This window comes from Vidua macroura, chromosome 7 (assembly GCF_024509145.1).
Source record: "Vidua macroura isolate BioBank_ID:100142 chromosome 7, ASM2450914v1, whole genome shotgun sequence".
Taxonomy (NCBI): domain Eukaryota; kingdom Metazoa; phylum Chordata; class Aves; order Passeriformes; family Viduidae; genus Vidua; species Vidua macroura.
The window spans coordinates 9379746-9397910 of record NC_071577.1 but is presented as its reverse complement, the minus strand read 5'-3'; positions in this window follow the sequence as shown (position 1 = coordinate 9397910).

The window sequence follows — 18165 nt, the reverse complement described above, 5'->3', positions numbered from 1 at the left end:
AAAAAGGCATCAAAAGCAAAAATATTGTCATTGTAAAAGTGAAATTTGTCTTTCACAACTTGGGTTATGTGCGGATATTTAAAATTAAATGAAAACTAATATTAAAGAAGTGATGAGAAATCAATCTGAATGACAAATAACGTGGTGAGAGTCCTGCTGGGTCTATTTTGCTCAATATCCTTTCTCTGACAAGGGCCAGCAACAGATGTTTGGAGGAGAAAAGCAAAGAATAATTTCCAGTCTTTCTAGAGGAAACTTTGGTAAATTCCAGAGATTTATGATTCAGGAACTTTCTGCTTCAGATTTAGTTACTGCTTTATAAGAGAGTAATAACTAGATGCTCTGGAATCTGAGATTGTAAATTACTGTAAACTGGCTCGGATGGGTTTTGTTAGATCAATTCCTGCATAGTGCATTAGCATATGTGTGAATTAACCTTTCCATTTGCAAAATGGCAAACTCTTAGGGAGAAAAACAGAAGAGAGAGAATTTGAATTGCTTATTTGACCCCAGAATTAACGCTCCTTTCAAAATTACTTGAGACAAAAGTATTCCTTACAGGAATGAGTAATAGCTTACCAGATGAATATCATCTGTATTTACTGCTTAGAAAGATGTCTGGTTGATTTGATTCAATGTAGACTATTTTAAAACTGGAAGTTTTTTCAGTCTTCGTGTGGATTAGCCAAATGATCAGCAAATATTGAGTATTTAAATTAAGAACATTATAAGCTCATTGTGGGAAATTATCCAGAAATAAAAAACGGAGGGGAAGCTTGAACTAAAAACTAGTAGAGCTGAATCAAAAACTAGTAGAAGCCAAGAGGTTCTCTTCATTGAAAAACATTCCCGAGTCAACATTTTATCATCTTTTCAACATCTTTTTGCTATGCAGAGTGTGCTGGGGAGGTTCAGTGGTGTTGGGGATATTGTGATACTTACCAGATGGTGTTGAGTATAGTTATCCTATTAGTTGGATCTTAGTATTGAAACTGTTTTCATTTTGAGTAGTGCAAAGAAATAGTATCAAAGGTATAACAAGAAATAATTCCAAATACTGATTTTGTAGTTTGGTATAACAGTTGTCTGAAAAATAGATGACATATGCATGTTTGCATGTTTTATGGAAAGTTACTCATTGGAGCAGCAATAATTTCATTGATCTTTGTAAAACACAGTTTCTACAGATATTTTTTCTAGCTCTGAGATTGTTTCTTAAAAAGAACCCAGTGTAATCAGTCCTAAGGATAGTTAGTAGCACTGTTGTTTCTTTAAGTTAATTTATTTGTTGTGATTGCCTGTGCTTTGATATTTTGAATGCCAGACTGTTGCTCTGCACTCTTGGATGTACGTGAAAGAGGGGAGTACATGCTGAGTACATTTCTTCATAATTCTGAATAATTGGTGCTCATTTATTAAGCAGGCACTGCCGCAATTGGTGCCCAAGGGATGAGGAATGAGCTTCATGGGTGATGGGTGAATGCTTAGCACTGTGAAATGAAAATGTTTAATTCATGTCTATTACTTTTCCATTTACTTACATGACAACCAGTGTAAAGTAGAGCTGAAAAGTTACTCACTTTGGATTGCCTATGAACAGATTTATTCCAGGATTAATTACCTCAATTGCCTGCAGTTTTCCCTTCCCAGTTTCATTGACACTGACTGGAGAATGCTGTCACTTGGTTTCAGTTATACACAGGAGTTAATCAGCACAAGTGCTCTTCAGATCAGGCACTTTGTCTCGATGTAGGATACATGTTTATTCACTTCGATATGATGTTAATAATCTTCTCATCTTTGCCCCTTCCAAAAATAGTATACAGGAGGAAGCACTTTAACTTTTCAGTGAGATGTTTGCAGTACCTTTGTTTTCCTCTTCCTGTTCTAGTTTTGTCCTTCCTTCTCAAGTTCCAGGCCATTTCCTAGGGTTTTTTTTTTTTTTTTTTTTTTTTTGTTTTTTTTTTTTCCCTGCAACAATCTAGCAAATTTGGATAACTTTTGTTACATAGTCAAAATCTGATCTCTTAGTCTTTTGGGTTCTGTGTTCTATGACATAGCTTTGTGTTTGGTCTCAGAGAACAAATTGTTTTGTAAGTTTCATTTTTATGATCAAATGTTTTTCTAGAAGCCCAGGGTGATTTGGCTTTATCACTCTGATATTGATTATTCCATGAGCTTTAATGACATACTTAGTAATACATTGTGTCCTCTAAAATACTGAACAGGTGTCAAGAATATCAAACTAAACAGATTCTTATCAGTTGCTCAGCTTTTCCAACCCAAATAAGTGTGGAACTTGTAATTTCTTCAAATGCACTAACAGGATGCTAAAAGTATAGGTCTTTTTCTGAAGTTAGGGGCAAATAAAGCCTTCTACATCATACATATGTCTTCTATGGCATTAGGACAGTGTTCTGGGTAACTTTGATTTTGAGATGGCTGACCTCAATAAGCATTCTTTTAATTTGAAGAAGCTGAGTAAAATATCGAAGAATGCCTTGAAAGATGTACATCAGCACTGCTTCAAAGCATTTCACCATGTGCTGTTTTGTTTGGCTACTGCAAAGGTTAATAGCAGTAATTGTTTGTAGGATCTCCAGGTTGTTTGCTGATTGATACCCATAATGGGGTTGCTGATTTGTGCAACCTCTGTGCTGAGAAGCATTTTATTGAATTTCTTTCAATGTAACCTAACACCTTCCCAATTACCTCCATGAAATCACACCTGCAGCACAAGAGTTGTGTGCCTTGTTGCCAGCATAGCATGTGTGGAGTCAGTAGGTAACAGTGCTGGACTCATTTCCATTACTCTGGAGTGTTTGGTGTGATCAAGCTTTCATCCTCAGCCTGAATGAAACTTGCTCTACAGTTACTATTTCTGCATTTTTAATCCTTATGGCTTCAGCACTGCAGCAAGACCATGTGGCAGGTATTCAACAAAGGCTTGGAGCAAGTACAGAGACACAGGAGGTACCTGGCTCTGTCATAATTCTTTCATGTTGCAGCACCTATTGTCAAAATGTTAATTAAAAGATTACTTCAGATGAATTTACATGTATTTAACTCGTTACTTAACAATTTGGCATATTTTAGTTTTTTACAGAAGGAAAAAAATCAACTTTGAATGCACCAGCAATAATGTTGCTTTACAAATTACCTCTTTCAACCATGACTTCATTTTATTCCTGGTTTAGTTTCACCTCATGTGGAAAAATTGGATTTAAACTCTGAATATGCTGCTGTCATTTTCTCACTTCTCAGCTGCATTCAGTTTGATGTTTTCAGGACATGATGTGATTGGAATGGTCCTGTTGGGAAGATGCTTGTTTTGTGTCAATTTAACTCCATTTCAGCCATCATCTATGTGATTCCCAATCTTTGAAATTGTTCATGCCATTTTTATAATGCTTCCTCCTTTTATCTCTTAATAACGAGGCCCTTGGCATATAAAGAAGGTTGATTTCTCTATCAGTGTTCATAATGGCTGAAAATGTGACTTTATTTTGTAGCAAACCTTTCTCAAAGGCAAAGTTTTTAAGCACTTGTTTAGCTCATTACATTAAAAGGTACTAATATTGGCTCCTGCATTTCTACTGAGAGAAGAACAGGGGGGCTGTGCATAAATATCTTGAACTGTTTCAATGCAGAAACTCAGTTTTTAGGCAGACCCTGCAGTTTTGACTGCAGCAGCAGGCGTGGATTCATCACACACAGAGAGCAGTGAAGTCCTGTGGTTTGGGTGAACCTTTGCCTGTTGCTGCTCGTGCCTGCTTTTGGCTGTCTGTCTCTTCCCATCCCTTCAGCATTGCTGCAGTTCTCGAATCTTTAATTCCAGCAAATATTTGTCCTCTTGAAGCTGCCTGGAAAGTGTGAAAGAGGAATTACTCAGTGAATTTTCTCTTTGCCCAGGAGGTGTGCAGTACTAGCAAGTCTAGTTTGTCTGGAGTGACAGAGTTGGTGCAGCTCCCCTTGAAGGAGCTCATAGTGAGCTGTCTTCAATCTGCAGAGGCAGGCAGGCAGCCCTGGGACCTGAGCTTGCAGGGAGAGAGTTTTACCAGTCTGTTGGGGTCTGGAATTTTTATTGGTTGGAACAGGTTGCCTCTAATTCAACTGCTGCAACTCATAACTCTAAACATGAGAAATATTTTCTGTAGAAGCTGTATTTTGTAAGAATGTAGGAAAATCCATAAGGAAGAACCTCTAGTCAGAGAAGTTTGAAGACAAAATGGGAAGAGATTGAATGTGGAACTTGAACTCTCATGAGAAATATAGGAAATGCATCATTAAACTATGAAGAGATGAGGTGTGCAAAGATGAAAGCCATAAAAACACTCTGTGGCAAGAAAAACAACAGAAAAGTAATAGGTGCATGGTCTGACTGTCAGAGGTGCTCAGCACTCCCATCAGTCACTGTCAGAAAGCTCTGCAGCTCCTTGGCACATCCAAAGCTACCAGAGGCAGTAAAAGATGGATACAGTTTTGGTCCTAATTTTCAAAAAAAATCAAAGAACATGAAAAATAGTAACAAGTCAGGTGTCTTGCTGTCTGCTGCATGTAAAGTGCTTGGCACATTGCTACATGAAGCCTAAACTTCCAGTGCTTACAGATTTTAAAAAATTATTTAGTCCTTTGACAAGTTTAGCACATACAACATCATTTCATTGTTTGGGAGCGAGCATCATCAGACTTCTCATAAAGATAGGAAAAGCAAAATTAGGGTCTTTAGAAACAGGTTAAAGGAAACAAAATGAAAACATATCCTTCAACTTACATGGCTGAAGGAGAAAAGATGGGGTCAGCAAACAGCAAGGGCATATTGGTAGATTTTTTTTATACAAAGGTTGGTTTTCACAGAAAAAACAGCTTTTCAGGGCATCAGTAATAAAATTGAGAAGTGCAGTGAAACTAAAATATTTTATATCATTGCAGAATAAAAAAAGCTATTAAGAAATATATGTGCAAGGAGGATATTAATTTTACCACTAGTAGCTCAAGACTGATTATCTCATTTTCTCCCATTTCTGGGAACAGTACAAAAAAAAAAGACAGGGCTTTGATGTAAATGAAAAATTAGTTAAGGTGAATTAATAGAAGTTGTAATTCACATAGCTGCTGTAGACTATTCAGTAGAAAACACTTTTGTATCAGAAGTACAGCAAATAGCTTTACTTCTGCATGGAATTTTGTTACTCAATTCAGCTGTATAAATCAAAATTTTATTTAGACCTTCTATGAGAAACTAAATGTCTTTCTGCAATATATAGAATGTCTTTGGAGGCACTTTACAACTTGAGCTGAGCTCAGAGTGATTAAGAGGTTAGTATTCAAATAAATAGAGGAGTCATTCATCAATAGAATCCATTACCTAAGATCTAGTAAAATTGGAGGAAAAGTATCAGGATACTGAGGGCTGATCATGGGGGTCAGATATCCTCGTGCAGAGCAGCTCTGGCAGCTGCAGGGCTCAGGCTCTGGCAGTCTCAGGTCTCTTGTTCCTGCAGGTGATCAGAGCTCTCCAGCAAGGAAAAAAACCTCCCTGTCTGCATTCATTGACCTGCTGCTGGGCAGGCTCTGGAGGGGAAACGCTGAAATCTTTGGGTTACAGAAGAGGGGTTGTAGGAAGACAAGGGGAGCACACTGAACTTGGAAATAGGCATTCATTTTTTCAGTCAGCTTGAGCTGATAATGGAAATGTTCATGTAATATTATTCAGGATATTGGCTTCTGCTATTAGACTAGAAATGCACATTTGAGGAATGAGTTTATTTTCTTAAATGTAACTGTTATTAATGAAGAACTCAAGGTCTTTTTAAATAGAAGGAAAAAAAGCATTAAATCCATTACTTGTGAAAACAAATATTTGTCTACTGCCTTTCCCTGATAATTTTTTAAATTTCTACAGTAATTTCATAGGAAAATTTGGCATTCAAAGATGTGACAAATCAGAATAGGATTTTGTGCTTGTTCCATTGCTGGTAATTAATGTTCTAGTGCAGCCATTTCAGCAAATACTCGTTTTAATCAGTATAGACATATGAAAAAAAAAAATTAGAGGAAATGAATAGGATTGCATATCACCCATGTTTAAATTCTCACGTCTGCAGGTCCAGATTTGCACTTAAAATTTTATTTGAATGGAATTGTTTTCAATTGCCCTAATGTATTCAGCTGTTTTTCTGTGGTCATAAGTTTACTGATGTGATGTTTTGTAATGAGATGTTGTGCTTGCCTACCAAAATTAGGATTAGAAAGGCTGAGTAGTTCCCTTCTATTCAAATCATTTTTGTTTGACAGGTCCATAATTACTGTCTGTTTGCAAACAGTTGTAGCTTTACCTTAATGAAGTTAAACTTTCTAATTTTTATGACTGGAACAGGCAGTGCATATTAAATATTTGGAAGGCAACATTAGAAAAAATTAGTTTGGTTATGACTGAATTTATTTTCAAGTCTCATTTATCCATCTGAAATGTTCTTTTTAGCTGATGTTGTAGCACTATCTCAGGTACAGAAAATAGCTAGCCTGTCAGAAGTTCTGTTATGAGACTGCTTAGGCCTAACTTAGTCAATGTTCCCAAAGTTTATACTATTTACTAATATCCATTCCATATTTTCTATAGTATTGCCCCGAGACTGTTTTCAGCAAAAAATTAGCTTCATGTCTATGTATACTCTGCACAATAAATTGGTAGCAGCTGTGATTGCCCATGAAAAAGGAATGCAGTCAGTATTTGCAAAAATGCTTGAATTGAAGTCGATTTACACTGAACCACCTGCAGTTTTCCAGCTATACTGCCTTCCTCTGAAATGGAGCTAAGCTGTGTGCCTCAAGTCAACTTGCATTTCTTGGAAATGCTTAACACTGGTAGTAAATCTCAGCATGTAAATGCTTTGCTATCTTGAGAATACGTTGGCTGCTGGTGTCCCTCTAGAACTGGGTACTGTTGCATATATTTATCCTAGTGTTACTTGCTGCACACTTAGTTTTTGGGCTAAATCTACTTCCCCTGTGAGCACATGCATCTGCCAACAGCGGTGTCAGTGGGAGAACACACCTTGCTCCTGTTTTAACAGGCAGCTCCTGCAGAAGACTGCTAACCTAGATCTGCCAGCTTGGACTCTTCATCTCCTTCCTCCAGGCTAAAGAACCCAGTTTAAAGTTAACCTGGTTTTAAGTTGTAAACAGCAGGTCTTTGCTCCTGTTTCACCTTGACTGAAATTAGAAAAAAACACTTTTAGGATACTATTAGTGATGCTTGCACATGCAAATATTTCCCTTGAACTTTAGAAATTACTTTCTTCAGAGCAAGTGTGGGAGCAGGCACCACCTGTTTTAGGTCTTTCAGTGAATGTCTTGCAGAAAAAGGAAACTCAGGTAAGGCTCTGACTGACACAATCTTATGTTTTAACTACTCCCTCCTGACTCCAAAGGAGAGTTCTTCACAAATCTTAATGTCATAATCTTGCTTTAAAACAAACACACAGGCCCAGAGTCCAAACACGCATTAAATGTTAATATGCTGATGAAAAGGAGCCTGTGGTTATCTTGCTAAAAGCTATTCATAGGCAAATAAGATGTGTTAAATGCATAACTGTTTTATTGCACTCAGATGATGAGAACAGCTCCTAATAGTGTTTCTGCAGAGATAAAATACAAAACAGAATTATTATACCTAATGTGCTCATAAATTTGTATGACAAAGATTGTCCCCAACAGCAGGCATAATGAAAAAACATCCAGAAGAATGTAAAGACTATTTATTACTTCAGTGGACTAAGTATAGATTTTGATGTGGCTTATTTCCATTTGTTTTATATTGGTGAAGACAGTGTAAGGGAACTCAGGAGAGCAATAGAAATGATGTGTGATGGCTTGGGAAGATGAAGTGGAGAAGAAATACTTTTTAGCATAGCTTTGTCTATAGAGGAATTTAGACAAATACCATTGATTACAAAATTATATTAAATGGTTTTGAAAATGCATAAATTGGACAAATTTGAAAGAACGTTTGAGTTGCTGGTGGAGATTTTGCATCTTTAATTTACAGTTTTTGTCACAAGCATATCTGTCATTTGTCCCACTGACAAGAGTCAATTATTCAAAAGCAGAAGATTTATAGCCATGAACAAAAAATTAATTACACACCTTATAACTCATGTGCATCACTATTGACCGAGTTGGCTTTCCTGTGGCCTGGTAAAATTAGATTTTGAAGTGGATGGGTTTTCATGGTGTGTAGCACTGTGATTCAGCTAATTACCAGTGTTGTTCCAGTGGACAATAAATGTGCAGCTCTCTTCCTCAAATACTGTACCTGGGAGTAGTTAGTTGGCTTTATTGCTAGGATCAGGCTGTGTGATGGAGAGCTGATTTGTGCAATATTCTGACTTTTCCATTGAATTGTACTGCCCAAAATCCAGGATTGTGACTTTCACAGAAGATATAGGAGAGGTGGATGGGGAAAAAATCTGTAGAAATCCCTCCATAGAACCATGTTGCATTATCTATTCAAATACTTCTTGCATGGGATTTTATTCATGCTGTATCACTTGGAATAAGGCTCTTTGGACAGAGAACTGTGTAATTATAGCATGCATGAATTTAAATCAGTTTTGCCTTATCTTGCCCATTGTATTATGGGTATGAAGTCTGAAACATGGAAAAGCAGTAAAGCTTGTCATGGTGAAACAGCCCTGCCAGTCATTCTTGTTTCCTATACAAAGAAAGCAAAAATACTACTGTCATTCAGTGATTTCAATCTGGGGTAACTGCAAGCAGATGCTAATTTAAATGACACTAATATAATCACAAGACCAAATAAAATTGCATTCTGACATTGTAATTGAAGTAGATAAGGTACTGAGAGCTCTATGTAGTGTAAGAGAATTATGATATGAAGCACAGGAGGGGATCTCTGTCTTACTATAAAGACCTATAATACAAGAGTTCTTTGCCATGCAACTACAAACCTGAGTCAGAGGAGACTTGGCCTCTCTATAAACAAAAATGCAGCAGGAATGTGAGAACCTGGCAGAATAACAATCATAACGATAGGGATCTAGATGTGTGTGTATCAAGAGCTTTAAGTGGTTAATATTTTTGTCTTTGCTATTAAAACATATGTAAAAGTCAGTTAAATCAGTGAAACAAGCTGCTGCAAAGCATTGCTATCTTTTTCCTTGGCTTCTGTTGCAAGTATAAATTGCAGTATAAAGATTTGAAGGCTGGTGTTGCAAAACCAAATCCAACATTCCTCCCAGACAAAGACCACCTTACTCCTCTGGGCCACTGTAAATCCCACAGTAACAGAAGGAAAGAAGATGCTTAACTGTGAAGCTCAGTATTTATGTTTTTATAAATATCACCATTTTGATTACATAAAATACCAGAATTGTTGCTTAGGTTTTACATAGGTGCCATCCATGCTGCTTGTCAGCACTGGCAGAACTACTCAGGCAGAGCTGGGGCTGGTAAAGTGCTTTTAAAGCGCTTTAAATCAAAAGCTCGATTTCGCAGTATTTCAGAAGCTCTGATTTCAATATATATGTGTTTGACTCTACCCAAATATATTTCAAGTTACAAATGAAAGCAAATAGTTGGTATTAAATTGTTGCTGACCAAAGTGTTTTCTCAATTTTCATTGAGACAATTCGGATTGAAATGAAATCAAGGTCATGCCATATAATGTTAATGTTTATGAACTCTGCCTATTTTGACCTCCTTTTTAAATCTATTTGAAGATTTTTTTTTTGTTTCATTATTTAAAACTGACTTTGTAGGTTTTTGTAAATAGTTTTTATGTTCATGTTCTGCCAATATTTATTTGTTAATCTATGCAGAGATACTGAAGTTATGACACACACGTATGAGGATGACAAAAATTCATTAGCCTTTATTATAGCCCAAGCTGAAGCTCTAAAGTGATAATTCAAACTGTCATTTAAAATGTTAGCAAAATTAAGATTATGCCTGAGGAGAATCCCGCTATAGTCTGCTTTTTTGTTCACTGCTAGTAATTTACAGACTCCTGAGACTCCCTGCCTCTGTGTTTAACTTTATGTATGATTTGCAACTATACAGTATTCTCCAAAGTCAAATTTTAAGGTGAGGAAACTGGAAAAGGTAATTTTTATGCAATTCATCGATATCTGCCCCTGTGTTTCTGTTTTTTTTGCACTGAGTTCTTTTAGATTTTTTCCTTCTCCATTTTTTCCTGCTGCAGATATGACTGTACCATATTTTATGGTGATAAACTTGCATGATCCAACACCTGTTCTGAAGTAATATGGATGCTGAAAAAAGTCTCTTACTTTATTAACAGGAATTTCAACCAAAAGATAATATATTTGGTTAAGTATTTGGTTAAGTGTGCTCTAAAAAAGCTGGAACATGATTTTATGTTTCTTTTCCTGTACAAATATTTAAATTATATATGTTTGCTTATGTATTGATGTTGTTTGTGCTGTAATTTAAATAATGTAAGGTGATTGCCTAACTAACGCTTCCTCTAGCTGTGGTCATAAGAATTCTCCCTAAAATGAGATAATGCCTCTGGTGACAGTAATTTGAGGCAAAGTTTATTAAAAAATGAAAATAATTTTTAAATTAGGTCAGTTACAAACCCCCAAATCATGGGCATTACATGTCCATCTATTATCACTCTTCCTCTTCTGTTCCACAGTCCTGCTGTAGTACAGGTGTAATACTCTGCCCTATTTCAGGAGGAAACATTGAACACCTGCTTGAAAGGAGATCTGTCAAGAAAAACACCCCACTAACCAAAAAAAACCCCAAACAATTTCCCTTACCCCCATCCCCATTACACAGAGCCACTCTGTGATCTGAAGAGGCTTGGTTTCCATGGTGTGACATCCTCATGCCATCACTTTGCATTGAGCACTTCTTAATGCGATTGGGGTTTCTTAAATTGCAGTGGCTGGGGCTATCACATGTGCCAGTTTGGAAACGGTTGTTAAATGCAATTTTACAGTTACTGTACTCACCGATTTACAAAATCCCACTGAGATTAATTAGTGTGAGGGATAAGGAAGGGCAGAGAAGATTTACAGAGCTTCCAGCATTGCAGTCGGTATTGATGGCTACAAGTATTGTGTTCCCCACAAGGGGAATTGATGTAATTTGTCTGAGCTCGGTGTTTGTAATGTTTCTGGGTTGTTTTTTGCAGGAGCTGGGCTCTAGCTTGAACAAACAATGAATACCCAATGCAATGTTAGTGTGGGTTTGTCAACTTGTCATTGTTAATACAACTGTGTAAGCAATCCAGCACCCTACAGAATCATTCCTCTCTGGTTCTCTGCCTAAGGCTCTCTCAGCTGCAGTTCTCCTTCAGGTGCTGTGGTCTTTAGAAGGAAGAAAAGTCCTTTTACCTCTCCTTTCAAAGACCAGTGCAGGTAGATGATAAATCCTACTCCTGGAAGGTACTTTGCATGGTTTGAAACTGCAAGATGATATAAATAGAATATCTAATTATTCTCATACAAACTCTGTATATGTTATTCCAGAAGATGGGTTCTTATCCTTTATTATCATTTGTAATTGCTGATGCAGGTTAAGGGCTCTGGCAGTGGAGGCCATCAGTATTGTAGAGGGCTTTTTAAACAGATAAGTAGATTTTTCCACACTGATCTTCAAGACTATTGGAGCCCTAGATCTGTGCTCTGGAGGCTCTTGCTTCACTTGTGAACCTTGCAGCACTCTTCATTAATGAGGTTAATTTCTGGGATTTTGCCTGAAGTTCAGCAAATGTGTTGAAATGTGTCACCAAAGCTTGTGCTGTTACATTGCCTTCTCAAAGTTTCTGCAGAACTCAAACCACCACCAGGCATGAGAGGAACAGTTAAGCTTTTGTTGGTATTGTCACTGAATAATATTGGAATTTAGACCAAAATCTTTAATTTTTTAACCTGGTTTCCATGGAGTGAGCTGTGCCGTAACCCAGCCCAAAGCTGAGGCTTTTGGGGCCAGTATTCATTCTTTTATAGTTACTAGTTATCCTATTATTAACTAGACATCGTGTGCACCTTTGTTCCACTGGCCCTCTTTTGATCAATAAATGTGTTGCTTTCTCTTGCTCATCTAAAGACTTTCTGAATCTGTTCTTTGTGTGGCTTTGACTACAGCAGCCAGGCTGATTTGTTTTTCTGCATTTTTGGAATTGGAAAGAGTTCTTGTAACTCAGAGGTAAAGGGGCAACAATTAAAAAAACAAACAAACAGAAAACCAAAAAACAAAACAAAACAAAAACACACCAAAAAAAAAAAACCCAAAAAACCCTAAAAAGCCAAAAACAGTGCCCAAAAAGCCATTGATTATATTCTGGGTTTTGAAAACAGTGATTTTTGTTGATACACTTCAATTTTTCTCTCAGAGAAAAGATCACAAAGGGTGTGATAGTCCATTTGGCTTCTTGAAGCTGGGTAGGTTGTCTTCCTTTATGTGCCTTTGCTCATATAAACAACATATCTGGCATAAGTAGAATAAAATCTTCATTCTTAACTAGACTTTTTACCTAGAGTTGAAGTTATACAACACAATGTTCTTGATTATGTTATTATGTACTTGCTTTATGATTCTGTATTAATGATGAACTGTGTTAATTTCTTGAACTTTAACATGAGAATTTTAAGTACTCCTTTTTTTTGTTTGATTGGGTTTTTTTGTTTGTTTGTTCACTTTTCCTTGTAATATCCCGTAAGGAAAAGTTGAAAATGTCAAATGAATTCCCTTCTTGCTGCTAACATATCATGAGGCATTCCAGGTGCTGTTTAAAATCTCACAGAGATAAATTTAAGTTGGTGGTACAGTATAATAACAACAGAACTAGACAGATGTTTAACAAATAAAGTGAAAAAAGTTTCAGAGACTGCTCTGAATCGCAGCAAGGTTTTGCCTGCTTGCGGTTTCCTTATTGTGCTCCTTACCACCTTCCTACTGCTCCTTTGAAAATTGCCAAGTTTGCCTGCAGTGAGGCTCAGTCACACAGGGCGTGTGGATGAGACTGTCCCCAGAAGCAAAACACAGGCCATTAAATGCAGACTGTGCAGGTCAGTCCCTGGCAGAGCTGCTCTGTGTAATGCTGATTCTGTAGGTTCTGTGCTCTTTGCTGTCACAGCACCTCCAACAAAGCCCATGCTGGTGTGTCCTTTACGTCCATCTTCTGCCTTTAATGATTCAGCTGGCATTGCTATTAATGACTGGACCATTAAAGTGAATTATTGGATTGAGCACAACTAAAGGGAATGTTTATTGTTAATGTGCAATTAAGTTTTGCAACTAAATGTGCAATTAAGTTTTACGTGTCAGTTCTGTCACGCTTTCACCAAATAAATGTTATGCTTTAACATTATGGTTTACTTTGATCTACAAATCTTTGCAAACAATCCAGAAGAAATGTCTGCTTCAGATGTTAAGTCTTGTTTTATGTCAGGAGTGATATTGAAATGTTTGAAAGTAAGCAGAACCTGAACAAAATAGCCAAGAGCTTTCTTTAAATGTAAATACTTCTAAAAGTCAAAATGCTTTGTTATGGCTTTAATGTGAAAGATATGGTTTAAAACTTAGTTAAGATACAAGGATGCTGTCAATAGAGACAGTGTAAATACAAGGAGAATATTTGGTTGTGAGCATGGACCTGAGACCTTCAGCAAGAGCTGAAAATGGTTTGTTCTCTGCCTCAGATGGGGCTCCTGTGCCACACCTCAGTGTCTGCCTGGGCACCACCAGTGACCCCCTCCATTGCTTTGCTTGGTGATATTTCCACCAAGATTTATACCCAGGAAAGGAAGTGTAAACATAAACTATTTCTTCAGATATTGTACGTCTGAACAGTAATTATTTAGCAAAAAAAAAAAAAAATTCAACTATTTCTGTCTAATAAGTTAATATTAAGAGTTATGAAATGAGATATTTTGTGGTGACTTGCTCCAGGCAGCACTCTGGCCTTGGTGCCAATTAAAATTCCCTGGTAGAATTCCCTAGCAGGGACTGTGGTGTGTGGTGGGTCACCATAGAGTGAAATACTGAATTAAGAGTGTTATCAGCTCCTTTCTTGCTCATTTGAGGGGATATCACTGAAACCATTTCTGCTCTGAGATGTTTTTCTGTCTTTTTCCAAAGTAAAAGGGATTTCCCCTCCTCCTCCCCACCCGCCCCCCCCCCCCCCCCCAAATCTTGCTTTAGATTTAATTGTAAATTTTACTGCTAGGGTACTCCAGCCATTTTAACACTCTCAGCCTTAATCTCAATGTCTCAAAGCAGCACCAAATTATTTTGTCAGTTTGTATTCTAATGAGAGCTAGGATCTAGCTGAAATTGGAATTAGCTGCTGTAGTTCATAGCATTCAATTTTCCTAGTCCCCCCTCATCAAAATATTCACCAAGCTGCTTCTTTCAAACTTGCACTTTACTACTTAGAGCACTTCTAGGAATAGCAATGTAGCTATTTCAGGGATGAGCAGAATTTGTGACTTCTGTGGAGGAGGATGCTTCATCGCTCATTTTAAATTCACTTGTGGACATCAGCACCACAAAGTGCTTTCTGTCTTCTACTGTGAAACAAAGTGGAACTAGCAGCCACCTTATTTGGTGGAACAGCTCTTTTATCTTTCTCCCATGCTCTCACTACCACTACTCTATTTCTCCCACCCTATTCCTGTTTTGCTAATTCTGTTACTTTTTCTTTGTCTGTGTTCTCTACCCTACAGCCTCGAGCTACTCTGCAGAGCTGGTTCAAAAGCTGTCAATTCAGCAAAGCAAAAGAGCACAAGGCAAGCTAGATCCAATTGTTAATTACAGGGTGAGTTGTCAGGATTTTGAACTCCAGATGATGATGAAAGAGAAAATTAATCTTAAAATCCAGGTGGAAGCTAGAATGTTCCAAGCAAATATTCTGTATTTAAGAAACAGGGATCTGGAAATGGGTACCAAAACAAGTTGGGAGACTCCATGTTCCACATTTTTCTTTGTTTCCTTTATTCTCTCAGCCTGAAATCCCAGCTCTGTAGAGTTACTTGATGGTTATCTATACACACAGGATTTCTTTCTGAATCACTGGCCATGCACAAACTATGGGGTTTTTCAAATAGCCAAAGTGGTTATTTTTCACTTTGAAGTTTATTTAATGAACACTGATGATATTACATTGTTAAACAGATATTTCAGAGTATATTTGTAGAAAAAGGTAATTGTATTAAAATATTGATTCTTTATTACATTTAATACTAAATGTTATGAACCATCTTACGTATGATCTGTTGATTTAACTGTATCAGGACAGTACAAAATTATTTACTTTTTAAATAAATCAGTATTTTTAAAATTTTCTTCTGGCATGCAATGGTTGAAAAAATTTGTGTTGATGGCTTTGTTTCAGTATTTGGGAAATTTAAAGGTGTTGCATAGACTCAAAAGGTATTTTTCCATTTCACAGTGATAAAATATGAGGAATCTTCTCAGTGAATGGTTACAGATAAATCACAGCAGCCTTAACACAGAAATCTGCTTTCTTCTGAGGCATTTTGATAATGTCTTTCCTGTGGGATAGTATGTAGCTACTTCAATAGTTCCACAGAAGTGTATAAGCCATGGCAAATAGAGCTGTGATTATTTTATGTGCTCCTGGGTTAGCTTATAGCAGTGCAATCCATTCTGGGAAAAGGACAGTGTGTAACCATAAATTGAGACTGAATTGATTCACAGCTCTTTTTGTTGTACTTTATTTTCCGAGTAAATACTGAAACAAGTGAAAACCAGATTGTTTTCATCATAGTTGTGATGCATAGCTGCTTTATGATCAAAACCACTTAAGTCTGATTTTTTTTTTTTTTTTTTCTTTTCCATTTTGTGTTGGATGAGGCAGAGAAGAAACAGCTGTGGCCTGTTTGGGATAGGGGTCCCAGCCATGTGCACACTGTGTGCACACAGCCATGCAGAGCCAGCACTGTGTCTGTGCACTGCAAACAAAAATGTGTGGGGAAGCTGGGGCCAAAGGAATCACTGGCGTTCTGAGCACAGGCACATGCCTGGAAAAGCTGCACTTACAGGGCTTTGGGGAGTGCTCTGCCCTCTGGAGCCCAGGTCAGAGTCCCCAAGTGCTATGTCAGTCTCTCCCTTTGAGCTGGGAAGGTGACAACCTGTGGTACACCATGTCTAGCAGCTGTAATAGGCTGATTTAAAACATCTTTCACAGCATTCTTATTTGAAAAAAATAATTTTAACTGTGTGAGACTGTTGCATGATTACAATGGAAATCTCTTTTTATGTACTGTACACTTTGCAATTTGCAAAAAAAGCTTCCTATCAAGTATCTGTGAAGAGCATGCCATTAACAAAAATGAAGCTTTAAATCAAATAGAATGTCTAAGCCTTTTCTTCTCTGAGTCTCTGTGCCTGGTTGTAAAGGCACAGTGCTACCTTTCAAAAGTTGCAGCGCCTCTTAGTAAAGAATAAACTGATTTGCTATGCTGATTTTGGCTGAAATAGTTAATTTTCTTCACAGTAGCTGGTGTGGGGCTGTGGTTTGCAGTTATGCTGGAAACAGTTTTGACAGTGCAGCAATGTTTGGGTTATTGCTGAGCAGGGATTGCACAGTCAAGGCCCTCTCTGCTCCTCAGCCCAGCAAGGAGCCTGGAAGTGCACGAGGAGCTGGGAGGGGACACAGCTGGACAGCTGAGCCCAGCTGACCTCAGGGACATGCCAGACCATCAGGCTTCATGCTCAGTGTATAAACTGTGGGGAACGTGGGCTGCTGCTCTCAGTCAAATAATTGGTTTTTATTTGCATCACTTGCCTTTCTTGGATTTTATTTCTGTCTTTGTATTTTCTCTTTTCATTAAATTTTGTTGGTTTGGGTTTTTGTTGTTTTTTTGTTTTTTTTCTTAATTATTGTTTCAATTATTAAGCTGTTCTTACCTCAACCCATGAGTTTTCTTGCTTTTACCCTTCTAATTGTCTCCCCTGCCCTGTCAGGGCAGGGTGTGGGGCTTAGAGGCTGGCTGGGGGTTAACTACAACATTGGAGGTACTAATTCTACCTTAGATTTGTCATACTTAATTCTTTGACTGTAGGCAAATTGTCTTTTCCAACCAGTTTCTAACTGAGGTAATTAGAATGATTAGAGTTCACTGAACTACAACTGCAATTTTATATGAGGACACAGCTGCAAAAATTTCCCTAGAACGATTTTATTAATGATAATTTGATACCTATATAAAACTTCCTTTCTTATCAAGAAAGAAGTAAAATAGACTGAGGTGCTTTCACCACATAAATCAATATAACTGTAGAATTAAACCAATGACAGTTAAGTTATTAAGTGTTAATTTATTACCTGTGCTTTTATTCAAGTTTGTGGAAATGTTTGTGACTGTACATTTGCAATTACAGACTAAAAATAAGGAACTACCTTTATAAAAAGAAAAATCCATTGTTTCTTAAAATTCTGCCTCCTGTACAAAATTTCCTAATTTTGTCCACGGCAGCTGAGAAATGACAGTCTCCTTCAAAAAGGAACAATGTTCAGCAAATGACCTTCATCATTAGTCATCCATATCTCTTTGGCACCGCCAATTGCCAAAAGAGAAATAATTTCCTGAGTGAAAAGATGGGTAAAATGAGATTAACATTTGCCTCTTCATAAGTCACTTAATGTGAGCTGCCTCCTCCCACTGAACATTTGATTTCAGGAAACCTGGAGCTGCTGTGCTGTGAAGTTCTTATCTGGAATTCAGTCCTGGTTTCCAAATGAGCATCAACAACAATAAAGTCTTCTGAAGATCTTTATGACAAGCCCTGCAAAATTCTTTTTGAGCAGGGAATATGTGCTGCTAAGAGTTATCATCTGGTTTCAGTGCAGACTGTCACTTCCAGATTTTCTTTCCCTTGATTTTGTAAGGCACAGCAGATCTGACACCTTCAGAATCAGGGGAGGAGTGATGCTATTGAAGCCTTATAACTCTTTACCAGCGACAGCAAAATCTTACAGATTTAGAACAAGTGGCTCTAATGCTTTCTGAGGTGAAATTAAAAGGTTTTTTCTTATTCTTCAGAGTAAAATAGAAACAATAACTGCACAATAGACAGAAATAACCTGGGATGCTTTATGAGAAGTCAGCACAAGGAGCTGAGTTTCTTTGCTGCCTTCTA